General features: G+C 53.0%; 1 pseudogene across 1 annotated transcript in view; it reads right to left on the bottom strand.

Annotated features, from left to right (window-relative positions):
* Window positions 1-7,885, bottom strand: part of LOC147663057 (uncharacterized) — a 34,665-nt pseudogene extending 26,780 nt beyond the window's left edge. The window contains exon 1 of the transcript XR_015305440.1: window positions 7,821-7,885. The product of XR_015305440.1 is annotated as an uncharacterized LOC147663057 (transcript). The remainder of the gene's footprint in view (window positions 1-7,820) is intronic.
* Window positions 7,886-15,377: the final 7,492 nt, after the last annotated feature.

The raw sequence follows: 15,377 nt of genomic DNA, 5'->3' as shown, positions 1-15,377 counted from the left end.
TTTTTGGGTCTGCTTGTTCTCAGGAATGCGAGGTGACTGTTTATGGCTTGGGCATTACTACAAAGTGATATTCATTAGAATAACCTTCACTTACATTGAAGGTTATTCTAATGAATAGCAGTGCTCGGCAGCAGTACACAAGACAGGCGATGCTCACAGCTGCCACTTTGCCCAACGCTGCAGCTTTCACAAATTCCTTGCGAGTCAAAGTCAAATGTATAATGTTCAACAACTGGGAAAATTCAACCTAAGCATTTTGCAGCGACTGTAACAATCCTCGCTTGGTCTAGAGAATGATAAAATGTTCCAGAAACATTGTCAATCCATCATACGGCAGGCATGAACAAGCCTGACCTATAAATAAGCATTGTATTCTATTCAGCTGAATTTATTGTAAAATAAGACGTCTGAATACTGTGCGTTATATACGAACTGGTTTAAAGTAATTGCTCGGATACTACAGTATGGCCCCGTACTACTAGCATAATTTTCAAATGTAAATGAGACTAGTACCGTACTAGTCTCATTTACATTTGAAAATTATGAAGAGCAAAGGACTGAGACCACGTGTTGCATTGACCCAACAATGAATGGCAGATAGAGCGCAATTCATTTCCTTCCCTTGTACAGCACAACTGGCACATATCATCTACCCCACACTTTTTTTTTTAACTAATCAATGCTTAGATTGTAAACAAAAAAAGTGGTGGGCCTAAACCTATTGCTGGGGTTCTGATAGGCTCAGAGAACGTATGTCAACGGGGGGATAGATTGAACATTATTAGCACTATTTAGAGAACACCGGTCCCACAGACACAAGCTGCCTGTGGCTTTCGCTCCTTTCCCGCCTAAAAATCGTTCATAATGAAGACAATAAAGGAAACCCACCTCACGGTTGTCACTAGTGTCCGCTCAATTTTCCCACAGCAAGCTCTCACAAACGTTTTGGTCCCTACCGCATACTTGAAGATAGCAGTGCTACCACAATCCCATTCTCCCACTACATACACAGCAAGCAACCAGAAATTAGATAAAGTGAGTTGGCCAGAATTGCAGGATGCTGACCTGACGCCTGTTTCCCAGCTCCATCACTGGCAGCTCTAGACATCTTCTTTTACTTTTGGGTAGGACGCTGGTGTTCTAGTTTGTAATTGGATGTCTCATTAACAACGATGCACGTGGTGTGTTGCATTCATATTTGATCCCAAATACAACGTATTGCATCTGCTACAAGAGAGCTCTCAACTGCCACCTGTTCATAATTTCGAAGGCAGGTGTGAGTGGCTATTACACATTCACAACCTAAGCATTCCCCTATGGCGCCAATGAATAGCCAGCGGTGGCTTGCACGAGAGTGACTCTTGAGTTACACTCTTCAGTTCTAATGTCATTAAAGCAAGGAACACCACCCAGGGTTCAGCTGCGTAAACAATGAAATATTTACATGAACTACACAGAAAAATGTCACACGATATTCTGCTTTCTCCTTGTTTGCACCAGGGTGGATTTGGGAAAATAATGTCACCCGCAGGTCATGCTTATCTCTACACAAACACACTGCTATTAACTAGATGCATTTTAAGTGTTTCGTGCACAGAGCAGAGTGCTGCGAGAACGGCATTTTTTGTGAACAGGACAGAGTGGAGTATGCAGAGCTTTGTTTTATGCGCTACCAACTTTCCCGCAGGACAGTTTTTCATGCACATGTCAAAGTGTGGGTGCAGGACAGTGTTGTGTGTATACTGCATAGAGCAGCTTCAGGGGAGAATGTGGAATTCAGGGCTCCGTCGTACACAGGTCTGAGTGTAGTGTCCACTCCAGAACACTGTTCACACATAGGTCATACTGTAATGCACTTGGTAGTGTTTCGTGCACAGGTCAGAGGGTGAGAGAGAGTAGGACGTTGTTTTGTGCGCAGCCCAGGTCAGAGAGTGTGCATTGCAGAAACGTGCGTGTCTCATGCTCAGGTCAGAGTCAGTGTGGAAAGTAGGAAGTATTTTGTGCACAACTAAGAAGAATGTGAACATGAACAATAGGACACTGTTTCGTGTAGTGGTCAGGGTGTTGAGAGGAGTGTTTCGTGCACAGGTTAGAGTGTGGAGACCAGGTCAGTGTTTTGGGTACAGCCAGGTCATAGCAGTCGTGGCTCGCTTGGTGTCGTGCGGGAGGTGTGGGGTGGGGGCGGATTATTAAAACAGAGGGCACATGCAAGCACTCGCACTGCTCCGCACTTGCACAGACACAATTTAAACATGGATATGTTCCTGGATCCCCCTGTGCAAGCGTCTGCTGCTTAGATTTCACTATAGACTCAGCCCTTACCATCATATCTCTGTTACCAGCCCATCATGTCCTGATTATCTACATTGATTGCATCCCTTCTTTGGCTAAAACTGGTATGGTGGGGGCAAGAAGACTGCTCTTTACGGGACACCATTTGAGTCCAAAGTGTTCCATTGCATCAGTTCTTAGGAAGCCCATTACTATATCTGATTTCCCCTCGAGTGCTGTGATCGATTTTTTTAACTAATGAGTGCTAGTACCCAAAGCTCTGGTCAGAATCCTGTGGCAGGCGCTATAAATGTGCGTGTGCCGAATACCAAAGCTATGCACGTTATGATATGTATATACAGATTCTTTGTGAAACATAAGCAGTCATATATGCATCCATGCATCAGAAAGTATTTCCAGAGCACGCATCCGAAAGTGTTTCCACTGTTCAAGCAAAAGTCTGCATTCCGTTCTCAGAACCCGGATTACTTGTGCTTTTTAAAACGTCACCAAAGTTCTCCAGGAAATAACTAAAAACAAGCGCACTTTACATAAAGACCATTGCACTTTAACTAATAGGGTGTTGCGCTTCAACTAAACACCTATTGCGCTCTCAGTGCGTCCAGAACACATGTACCAAATATAAATGTCAGTTTTCAATCAAGCGTGCACCATATATCAAAGTCAGGAAAGCGTGCATCAAATATTAAAAGCAGTTTTCAGGAAAGTGTGCACCATATATCAAAGTCAGGAAAGCGTGCATCACGGACAGTTCATTCCACAGATCGGCGAGTCTCGCCTACGCACAGACAAGACGAGCATTGCATTCACAATTGCACAACAATAGCCACATGGCTTACTACTGGGCCAGACCCCGCCACATAAAATATATATTTAAACAATCCTACCTGAGGTCCGACTCCTGAGCAGGCCCCGGGTCCGTTGGCGCCACTACAGACCCTCGGCTCTCAGCTATATGACTTTCAGTTTTACACTTGACTTACTCTCTAGTCTCTTCCGAGCAGCCAACTGCCACACGCACTGCACCATCCTGCTGCAGCAGCCAATCCTGGCGCCGCGTGAACAGCGCCACTGCGCCAGGATTGGACTACGAGCAGGACACTATCTGCCCTACATGAGACCTGGGCCCCGGGTCCCCCTATGTATCTGAGTGCTAAGGAGGGAGGGTGGGGGGAAGGAAGGTCTACTGTACACATGCGCGGGTAAGTCAAAACATTGACTACTCCGGGATTTAACATGCGCGGGCAGCACCTCGCTGCCTGTCTGTGTGACCTGCCTGCCTGTCACTCTGCTGCAGCTCCGCCCCCCACGGCCCACTTCCTTCTGGATGCCCGATTCGGTCGGGCTTTTCCCGGAACAGGTAGCGCGCCGTGCGCTCGGCTCAAATTTCATTTTAAAAAGTATGATTTATTTTTTAAAAGTAACTATTCATTGACAGTGCAGTCGTCCATGGCTAGTGGGGCAACGCCCCAACGCCCCCAATGGACGCACCGCCACTGTAAGGCCATAATGGGCTGTTAGAAATGTTACATTCTATGATCCTAACAGACTCAGGGAACATGGTAGAAATTCGAGTTTAGTATGCCTGAACTCAGAAAAATAAAATACATCTTTCAGTAAAGTTTATTTTAATGTTCTGTGTTTGCAAATACCACTTTTAGAAAGTTAGAATTTGCTTGCCTAACCATTTCAGCCCGCCTCTGCTCTGATGTGTATCTGCTGTCTGCTTTCTGTGAGTGACAGGGCTGGAGAATTCCAGGAGACAGGCTGGGCAGCCAGGTGGTGAATAGGAAGATTACATCCAAGATGGGTGGGAGGAGTGCACCTAGACTATGAATAGGGCTGTGCTCTGCCACCACAATGCTGGCTCCACCTCCTGTGGAGCGTCTGATGTCTCTGCCCTGCACCCTGAAAGAAGAAGTCAGAAGCATGTCCACAAAGTGCTCAATAACTGGACTGAACTAGGAAAAGGCACCCTGGCCTGAAAGAACAAAAGATTTGTGGTATAAAGATTGGAGCCCTGCTCCTAAGAAATCAGATCCTGCTTGAACCAAGAAGAACCTCTGCCCGAAGAGAAGGAACTGGGAAAGCTGCAAGGAGGAGTACTGTCCCTGACCTGGGGGATTGGCCTGCTGTGGTTGCCTTGCTGCGAGAGGAGAGGAAGAGACTAAAGAGATTTTTATCAACTTGTGTTTTTAACAATCTCCAAGGGCTCGTGGGTGAGCTTGCCCCCTGAACGGAGTCCCAGGAATATTGGACTCCTACTGCCTCAAACAGAGCCGCTGGACATTGCCAAGATTTACCCTGCCGCTGGAGCCGCAATCCGAGTGCGACTCGTACCCCCCTGTCCAATTTGAAATCTGTGCCTGGGCACCCCGCACCGCGTGACTCCGCTCCAAATTCGAGTCATAGCTCGAACCGTCCAAGAAGGGCCGCCCGCACCCCGCTTCACCCTCCTCCATTCGAGCCACACTGACTTGCCGCACTCCTACCGCTGGACTCAGGGATAGGAGCGCACCAAAAAGGCTAAGTACAGCCCGTACGCTCGCAGCGTACCGTCCGCCTTGCACTGCGCTAGTGAGATCCCCCGGCAGCCCCGCACTCGAAGAGTATGTCCCGTACGTTCACCATGTACTGGCTGCCTTGTTTTGTGCTGCTTCGCAAAGAAAAGGCATCCCCGCTCTGAGGCACGACGCGCATCATGCCTCCCACAGTGAACGCCGGAAAACCAGCATTGTCCGCCTCGCTCCTCAGGGACCCCGCTCTATGCCTCTCACGAGACGCCTACAGCCAGCCGGGGTCCGCACGGCAGAGGGGCCGCCAACGTCCCTGGTTTGCCTTCACTCCTGCCAGCTCCTCGTCCGCGTCGGACGCATTTGAAGAAAAACTGCATGCCTCGCACTGTGACTGTGTGCGCGCCGGACCCGAGTGTCCGTGACGCTGATTTTTAACTCTTGCCAGATATGATAATTCCCGAGAGAGCCGCAGAGGCAGCGCGAAGCGCATGGAACTTAAACTACGCATTTGTAAAGGACTCTCATTTGCTAAATAGTACTGTGGCCTAATTTTAAACATTATAAAGATACTTATTTTTTATTCAAAGATTGGTGTAGTGTCCATGTGTGGTGTTGTCACTGAGTTACTGTATGTGTTCACAAGTGCTTAGCCTATAACGCCTCTTAGATAAGCTTTGTCTGCTCGCACCACACTACCTCGAGGGTGAGCAGGGTTTTTTTAGAGGGTAATCCCCTTACCCTTACTAGAGGAGAGGGTCCCTGCTTGACACAAGTCCTTACCTGTTCCAACCAGAGACCCGCAAATCTAACAAACATGAATGCACAGATTCCTCATAGTAAAGTAAGATGCACTGCAGTGCACATATTCCTCATAGTACAGTAAGATGCAGTGCACAGATCCCTCTTAGTGCAGTAAGATGCAGTGCAGTGCACAGATCCCTCATAGTGCAGTAAGGTGCATTGCAGTGCACAGATTCCTCATAGTACAGTAAGATGCACTGCACATATTCCTCATAGTACAGTAAGATCCAGTGCACAGATCCCTCTAAGTGCAGTAAGATGCAGTGTAGTGCACAGATCCCTCACAGTGCAGTAAGGTGCAGTGCAGTGCACAGATTCCTCACAGTACAGTAAGATGCACTACAGTGCACATTTCCTCACAGTGCAGTAAGATGCACTGCAGTGAAAAGATCCCTCGCAGTACAGTAAGATGCACTGTAGTGCACAGATTCCTCATAGTACAGTAAGGTGCAGTGCAGTGCACAGATTCCTCATAGTACAGGAAGATGCACTACAGTGCACATATTCCTCATAGTACAGTAAGATGCACTGCAGTGCACAGATTCCTCACAGTACAGTAAGATGCACTGCAGTGCACCGATTCCTCGTAGTACAGTAAGATGCACTGCAGTGCACAGATTCCTCATCGTACAGTAAGATGCACTGCAGTGTTCAAATCTCCTCTTTAACACAAATGATGCCCACAAACACCCCTAGGGCCAGAAAGAAAGCCCCCAGAGGGGCCCTGGATAGAAAAGCCCAGCTCAGCCCCAGGAGCCCCTAGATAGAAGAGCCCAGCTCAGTCCCAGTGGCCCCCAAATAGAAGAGCCCTGCTCAACCACAGGGGCCCCCGGATAGAAGAGCCCAGCTCAGCCCGAAGGGCCCCGGATAGAAGAGCCCAGCTCAGCCCCATGGCCCCGGATAGAAGAGCCCAGATCAGCCCCTCAGGGGACCCCAGATAGAAGAGCCAAGCTCAGCCCCAGAGACCCCAGATAGAAGAGCCCAGCTCAGCCCCCAGGGGTCCCAGATAGAAGAGCCCACCTCAGCCCCAGTGGCCCCCGGATAGAAGAGCCCAGCTCAGCCCAGGGGCCCCCGGATAGAAGAGCCCAGCTCAGCCCCAGAGCCCCCGGATAGAAGAGCCCAGCTCAGCCCCACGGTTCCCTGATAGAAGAGCCCAGCTCAGCCCCAGTTGCCCCGGATGGAAGAGCCCAGCTCAGCCCCAGAACCACCGGAGAGAAGAGCCCAGCTCAGCCCCAGGGATCCCCCGGATAGAAGAGCCCAGCTCAGCCCCTCAGGGGACCCAGATAGAAGAGCCCAGCTCAGCCCCCGTGGCCCCTAGATAGAAGAGCCCAGCTCAGCCCCAGGGGCCCCCGGATAGAAGTGCCTAGCTCAGCTCCAGAGCCCCCGGATAGCAGAGCCCAGCTCAGCCCCAGGGGGCCCCAGATAGAAGAGCCAAGCTCAGCCCGAGAGCCCCCGGATGGAAGAGCCCAGCTCAGCCCTAGTGTCCACTGATAGAAGAGCCCAGCTCAGCCCCAGTGCCCGCAGATAAAAGAGCCCAGATCAGCCCCAGGGGCCCGGATATAAGAGCCCAGCTAAGCCCCAGTTGCACGCAGATAAAAGAGCCCAGATCAGCCCCAGAGGCCCGGATATAAGAGCCCAGCTCAGCCCCAGGGGCCCCCGGAAAGAAGAGCCCAGCTCAGCCCCAGAACCCCCGGAGAGAAGAGCCAAGCTCAGCCCCAGGGGGCCCCGGATTGAAGAGCCCAGCTCAGCCCCAGGGGCCCCCGGATAGAAGAGCCCAGCTCAGCCCCTCAGGGGACCCCAGATAGAAGAGCCCAGCTCAGCCCATTTGGCCCCCGGATAAAAGAGCCCATCTCAGCCCAGGGGCCCCCAGATAGAAGAGCCCTTCTCAGCCCCAGGGGCCCCCTGATAGAAGAGCCCAGTTCAGCCCAAGGGGCCCCCGGATAGAAAAGCCCAGCTCAGCCCCAGGGGCACCCGGATAGAAGAGCCCAGCTCAGCCCCAGGGCCCCCGGATAGAAGAGCCCAGCTCAGCCCCAGGGGCCCCTGGATAGAAGAGCCCAGCTCAGCCCCAGGAGCCTCGTATAGAAGAGCCCAGCTCAGCCCCAGGGGCCCCGGATAGAAGAGCCCAGCTCAGCCCGGCTCCTGCAGAGATTCCCTCCAGGATTATTCAGTCTATTTCTACAAACACAGCAGAAGGTGCTGACAATCTCCTACCTGAGCAGAGACGTGTGCAGACATGTCCAGGTTCTCTCCTCCTCCTGGGGGGTTGATGGGGGGGCAGATGTAGGGTCAGGGGCAGATCTGGGGCCTGGGGGGCAGATATGGGGTCTGAGGGGGGTCTGAAGATGAAGATAGCTGCACAGACACACAGGGGGTCCTCCCTCCTCTGCAGAGGCTAGGCGTCACGTCAGCACCGCTGCTGGTGCTATCTCTGCCGCTGCTGACCCGGAAGAGGAAACCCTTCTCCCTTCCATCCAATGTGTGCTCAGTGGGTTTCATCAGCAGGCGAGGAGCGCCCTCTGGTGGGCCCTGATGGAATAGGAATTGTTTGTCTTTTTATAAGAGATGCACTGTTTGTTACTTCACCCATCACAACTCACTACACCTTTCCTTCATGAAAAAGCATGACATCTAAGTTGGCGGTTACTTCCACGGGAACAGAGGTGAAGTGCAATTGAGCGTGAGGCTTTCGCTGTGGTCTTGGCACTGAAGAAGCTGAGACCATACCTGTTTGGGACTCACTTCCAGGTTCAGACAGACCACAGGCCCCTCAGATAGTTGATGCAAATGAGGGATGACAATCCAAAGATGTTGAGGCGGTCCATTTCACTACAGGGTATGGATTTCACGGTGGAAAATCGCCCTGGCACAGATCACGCCAATGCTGACGGTCTGTCCAGATTTTTTTGCCTTAGTGATGAGAACTACCCTGGGGTAGGGTAGTTCTCCCCACATTTCAGCTGGAGGAGACACGTGTTAGACCTGGCACCATTGGTGTGAGTCTCCCTTCCACTTTTTTCGGATGTGCCTCATGTGTTTTGATCGTGTTAGTTGCTCGGAGCACTGTGCCACTGCCAATCAGTGTAACAGTGCAAGTGCTCCCTGTATAAAATGCATTTATTGATTGGATTCCATGATTGGCTTATTTGTTTTACTGTCAGTTGACCAGTAAAGTGCACCAGGAGTGCCCAGGGCTTGTAAATACAAATGCTGCTGGTGGGCCTGCAGCACTGGTTGCGCCACCCACAGAAGCAGCCTGCTAAAATGTGTCTAATGTCTGCCATTGCAGAACCTGCGTGCAGTCTGGTACTCTGATGCTGACTGGGCAAGTGCACCTACTTGCCAGTCCATAAACCTTCCCTTAACTTCATATTAGTCACCCCTATGGTAGGCCCAAGGGCAGGGTGCATTGTAAGCATAAGGTAGGACAAGCCCTGATAAGTGTGGCATGTCCTAATACTGAATCACAGCCATTTTCGTTTTTTACTATTGCAAGGCTACCTGTTCTCATAGGCCAGAATGGGCTGTTAGAATTGTTACATTCTATGATCCTAACAGACTCAGGGAACATGGTAGAAATTCGAGTTTAGTATGCCTCAACTCAGAATAATAAAATACATCTTTCAGTTAAGTTTATTTTAATGTTCTGTGTTTGCAAATACCACTTTTAGAAAGTTGGCATTTGCTTTCCTAACCATTTCAGCCCGCCTCTGCTCTGATGTGTATCTGCTGTCTGGTTTCTGTGGGTGACAGGGCTGGAGAATTCAAGGAGACAGGCTGGGCAGCCAGGTGGCGAATAGAGAGATTACATCCAGATGGGTGGGAGGAGTGCACCTAGACTATGAATAGGGCTGTGCTCTACCACCACAATGCTGGCTCCAACTCCTGTGGAGCGTCTGATGTCTCTGCCCTGCACCCTGAAAGAAGAAGTCAGAAGCATGTCCACAAAGTGCTCAAGAACTGGACTGAACTAGGAAAAGGCACCCGGGCCTGAAAGAACAAAAGATTTGTGGTTTAAATATTGGAGCCCTGCTCCTAAGAAATCAGATCCTGCTTGAACCAAGAAGAACCTCTGCCCAACGAGAAGGAACTGGGAAAGCTGCAAGGAGGAGTACTGTCCCTGAACTGGGGGATCGACCTGCAGTGGTTGCCTTGCTGCGAGAGGAGAGGAAGAGACTAAAGAGACTTTTATCAACTTGTGTTTTTAACAATCTCCAAGGGCTTGTGGGTGAGCTTGCCCCCTGAATGGAGTCCCTGGAATATTGGACTCCTACTGCCTCAAATAGAGCCGCTGGACATTGCCAAGATTTACCCTGCCGCTGGAGCCGCAATCTGAGTGCGACTCGTACCCCCCCCTGTTCACTTTGAAGTCTGTGCCCGGCCACCCCGCACCGCGTGACTCCGCTCCCAATTCGAGCCATAGCTCGCACCGTCCAAGAAGGGCCACCCGCACCCCGCTTAACCCTCCTCCATTCGAGCCGGACTGACTCGCCGCACTCCTACCGCTAGACACAGGGATCTGAGTGCACCGAAAAGGCTAAGTACGGCCTGTTCGCTCGCAGCGTACCGTCCGCCTTGCACTGCTCTAGTGAGATCCCCCGGCAGCCCCGCACTCAAAGAGTATGGCCCGTACGTTTGCCATGTACCAGCTGCCTTGTACCGCGCTGCTTCGCATCAAAAAGGCATCCCCGCTCTGAGGCACGACGCGCATCACGCCTCCCACAGTGAATGCCGGAAAACTAGCATTGTCCGCCTCGCTCCTCGGGGCCCCTGCACTATGCCTCTCACAAGACGCCTACAGCCAGCCGGGGTCCGCATCGCAGTGGGGCCGCCAACGTCCCTTGTTTGCCTTCACTCCTGCCAGTGCCTCATCCTCGTTGGATGCATTTCAAGGAAAACTGTACGCCTCGCACTGTGACTGTATGCGCGCCGGACCCGAATGTCGGTTATGCTGATTTTTAACTCTTGCCAGATATGATCATCCCAGAGAGAGCCGACACAGGCAGCGCGAAGCGCATGGAACTTAAACTACGCATTTTTAAAGGACTCTCATTTGCTAAATAGTACTGTGGCCTAATTTTAAACGTTATAAAGATACGTATTTTTTATACAAAGATTGGTGTAGTGTCCATGTGTGGAGTTGTCACTGAGTTACTGTATGTGTTCACAAATGCTTAGCCTATATCGCCTCTTAGATAAGCCTTGTCTGCTCGCACCACACTACCTAGAGGGTGAGCAGGGGTTATTTTAGAGGGTAATCCCCTTACCCTGACTTGAGGAGAGGGTCCCTGCTTGACACAAGTCCTTACCTGTTCCAACCAGAGACCCCCGAAATGTAACAAATATGAATGCACAGATTCTTCATAGTACAGTAAGATGCACTCCAGTGCACAGATTCCTCATAGTACAGCAAGATGCAGTGCACAGATCCCTCTAAGTGCAGTAAGATGCAGTGCAGTGCACAGATCCCTCATAGTGCAGTAAGGTGCATTGCAGTGCACAGATTCCTCATAGAACAGTAAGATGCACTGCACAGATTCCTCATAGTACAGTAAGATGCAGTGCACAGATCCCTCATAGTATAGTAAGGTGCAGTGTAGTGCACAGATCCCTCACAGTGCAGTAAGGTGCAGTGCAGTGCACAGATTCCTCACAGTACAGTAATATGCACTACAGTGCACAGATTCCTCACAGTGCAGTAAGATGCACTCCGGTGAACAGATTCCTCACAGTACAGTAAGATGCACTGCAGTGCACAGATTCCTCATAGTACAGTAGGATGCACTTCAGTAAACAGATTCCTCATAGTACAGTAAAATGCACTGCAGTGCACAGATTCCTCATAGTACAGTAAGATGCACTACCGTGCACAGTTTCCTCATCGTACAGTAAGATGCACTGCAGTGTTCAAATCTCCTCTTTAACACAAATGATGCCCACAAACATCCCTAGGGCCAGAAAGAAAGCCCCCCAGAGGGGCCCTGGATAGAAAAGCCCAGCTCAGCCCCAGGAGCCCCTGGATAGAAGAGCCCTGCTCAACCACAGGGGCCCCCGGATAGAAGAGCCCAGCTCAGCCCGAAATGCCCCGGATAGAAGAGCCCAGCTCAGGCCCAGGAGTCCATGGATAGAAGAGCCCAGATCAGCCCCCCAGGGTCCCCGAATAGAAGAGCCCAGCTCAACCACAGGGGCCCCCGGATAGAAGAGCTCAGCTCAGCCCGAAGGGCCCCGGATAGAAGAGGCCAGCTCAGCCCCTCAGGGGACCCCAGATAGAAGAGCCCTGCTCAGCCCCAGGGCCCCGGATAGAAGAGCCCAGCTCAGCCCCAGGGGCCCCCGGATAGAAGAGCCCACCTTAGCCCCAGGGGCCCTGGATAGAAGAGCCCAGCTCAGCCCCAGGGGCCCCCGGATAGAAGAGCCCAGCTCAGCCCTCGGGCCCCCGGATAGAAGAGCCCAGCTCAGCCCCAGAGCCCCCGGATAGAAGAGCCCAGCTCAGCCCCAGGGGCCCCCGGATAAAAGAGCCTAGCTCAGCCCCAGGGGCCTTGGATAGAAGAGCCCAGCTCGGCCTGTCCCCCAAAGCGGCCCCGGATAGAAGAGGCCAGCTCAGCCCCTCAGGGGATCCCAGATAGAAGAGCCCTGCTCAGCCCCAGGGCCCCGGATAGAAGAGCCCAGCTCAGCGCCAGGGGCCCCCAGATAGAAGAGCCCAGCTCAGCCCCAGAGCCCCCGGATAGAAGAGCCCAGCTCAGCCCCAAGGCCCCCGGAGAGAAGAGCCCAGCTCAGCCCCAGGGGCCCCCGGAGAGAAGAGCCCAGCTCAGCCCCAGGGGCCCCCGGATAGAAGAGCCTAGCTCAGCCCCAGGGGCCTTGGATAGAAGAGCCCAGCTCGGCCTGGCCCCCAAAGGGCCCCGGATAGAAGAGGCCAGCTCAGCCCCAGGGGCCCCGGATAGAAGAGCCCAGCTCGGCCTGGCCCCCAAAGGGGCTCCGGAAGAAGAGCCCAGCTCAGCCCCAGAGCCCCGGTATAGAAGAGCCCAGCTCAGCCCCAGGGGCCCCCGATAGAAGAGCCCTGCTCAGCCCCAGAGCCCCGCATAGAAGAGGCCAGCTCAGTCCCAGGGACCCCAGATAGAAGAGCCCAGCTCAGCCCCAGGGGCCCCCGGATAGAAGAGCCCAGCTCAGCCCCTCAGGGGACCCAGATAGAAGAGCCCAGCTCAGCCCCCATGGCCCCCGGATAGAAGGGCCCAGCTCAGCCCCAAGGGCCCCAGATAGAAGAGCCCAGCTCAGCCCCAGAGCCCCCAGAAAGAAGAGCCCAGCTCAGCCCCAGGGGCCCCGGATAGAAGAGCCCAGCTCAGCCCCAGGGGCCCCGGGATAAAAGAGCCTAGCTCAGCCCCAGGGGCCTTGGATAGAAGAGCCCAGCTCGGCCTGGCCCCCAAAGCGGCCCCGGGTAGAAGAGGTCAGCTCAGCCCCTCAGGGGACCCCAGATAGAAGAGCCCTGCTCAGCCCCAGGGCCCCGGATAGAAGAGCCCAGCTCAGCGCCAGGGGCCCCCAGATAGAAGAGCCCAGCTCAGCCCCAGAGCCCCAGGATAGAAGAGCCCAGCTCAGTCCCAAGGCCCCCGGAGAGAAGAGCCCAGCTCAGCCCCAGGGGCCCCCGGATAGAAGCGCCCAGCTCAGCCCCAGGGGCCACCGGATAGAAGAGCCCAGCTCAGCCCCAGAGCCCCTGGATAGAAGAGCCCAGCTCAGCCCCAGGGGCCCCGGATAGAAGAGCCCAGCTCAGCCCCAGAGCCCCCGGAGAGAAGAGCCCAGCTCAGCTCCAGGGGCCCCAGATAGAAAAGCCCAGCTCAGCTCCAGGGGCCTCGGATAGAAGAGCCCAGCTCAGCCCCAGGCCCCCCGGATAGAAGAGCTCAGCTCAGCCCCAGGGGCCCCAGATAGAAGAGCCCAGCTCAGCCCCAGTTGCCCGCAGATAAAAGAGCCCAGCTCAGCCCCAGAACCCCCGGAGAGAAGAGCCAAGCTCAGCCCCAGGGGCCCCCGGATAGAAGAGCCCAAATCAGCTCCAGGGGCCCCTGGATAGAAGAGCCCAGCTCAGCCCCTCATGGGACCCCAGATAGAAGAGCCCAGCTCAGCCCCCGTGGCCCCCGGATAGAAGAGCCCAGCTCAGCCCCAGGGGCCCCCAGATAGAAGAGCCCAGCTCAGCCCAAAGGCCCCCAGATAGAAGAGCCCAGCTCAGCCCCCGTGGCCCCCGGATAGAAGGGCCCAGCTCAGCCCGACTCCTGCAGAGATTCCCTCCAGGATTATTCAGTCTTTTTCTACGAACACAGCAGAAGGTGCTGACAATCTCCTACCTGAGCAGAGATATGTGCAGACATGTCCAGGTTCTCTCCTCCTCCTGGGGGGTTGATGGGGGGGGGGGGCAGATCTATAGTCAGGGGCAAATCTGGGGCCTGGGGGGCAGATATGGGGTCTGAGGGGGGGGGGGCAGATCTGGGGTCTGAGGGGGGTCTGTGAGGGTCTAAAGATGAAGATAGCTGCAAGACACACAGGGGGTCCTCCCTCCTCCGCAGAGGCCGGAAGTGATGTCAGCACCGCTGCTGGTGCTGCCTCTGCCGCTGCTGACCCGGAAGAGGAAATCCTTCTCCCTTCCATCCAATGTGCAGCGCAGTGGGTTTCATCAGCAGCCGAGGAGCGCCCTCTGGTGGGCCCTGATGGAATAGGAGTTGTTTGTCTTTTCATAAGAGATGCACTGTTTGTTACTTCACCCATCACACCTCACTGCACCTTCCCTTCATGAAAAAGCATGAAAACTAAGTCTTAATAAGCAAAGATTTTTAAAGTAATAAAAGTATATATTTTTCTATGAAACTTTGGCCCCTGACCATGTTACATTATTGTCAAAAAGAATTGTTCTATATGTGTGTTATGGGTTTCCCTTCTGGTGAAACTCCTAAAGAGATTTATTTCCATGTTAATCATTGTTTCTATATACGTAACCATATAGGAGGGCTTTGACCAACCTGTAGCCTTCATCAGTAGGAGGTTACTTCCACAGGAACAGAGGTGGAGTGCAATTGAGCGTGAGGCTTTTGCTGTGGTCTTGGCACTGAAGAAGCTGAGACCATACCTGTTTGGGACTCACTTCCAGGTTCAGACAGACCACAGGCCCCTCAGATAGTTGATGCAAATGAGGGATGACAATCCAAAGATGTTGAGGTGGTCCATTTCCCTACAGGGTATGGATTTCAATGTGGAAAATCGCCCTGGCACAGATCACGCCAATGCTGACGGTCTGTCCAGATTTTTTCGCCTTAGTGATGAGAACTACCCTGGGGTAGGGTAGTTCTCCCCATATTTCAGCTGGAGGAGACACCTGTTAGACCTGCCACCATTGGTGTGAGTCTCCCTTCCGCTTTTTGCTGATGTGCCTCATGTGTTTTGCTGGTGTTAGCTGCTCAGAGCACTGTGCCACTGCCAATCAGTGTCACAGTGCAAGTGCTCCCTGTATAAAATGCATATATTGATTGGATTCCATGATTGGCTTATTTGTTTTACTGTCAGTCGACCAGTAAAGTGCACCAGGAGTGCCCAGGGCTTGTAAATACAAATGCTGCTGGTGGGCCTGCAGCACTGGTTGTGCCACCCACAGAAGCAGCCTGTTAAAATGTGTCTAAGGTCTGCCATTGCAGAACCTGCATGCAGTCTGGTACTGTCATGCTGACTGGGCAAGTGCACCGACTTGCCAGTCCCTAAACCTTCCCTTTACTTCATATTAGTCACCCCTATGGTAGGCCCAAG

The sequence above is a fragment of the Lissotriton vulgaris genome, unplaced genomic scaffold (assembly GCF_964263255.1).
Source record: "Lissotriton vulgaris unplaced genomic scaffold, aLisVul1.2 SCAFFOLD_2581, whole genome shotgun sequence".
Classification (NCBI taxonomy): Eukaryota; Metazoa; Chordata; class Amphibia; order Caudata; family Salamandridae; genus Lissotriton; species Lissotriton vulgaris.
This window is presented reverse-complemented; position numbering and strand designations above follow the sequence as displayed.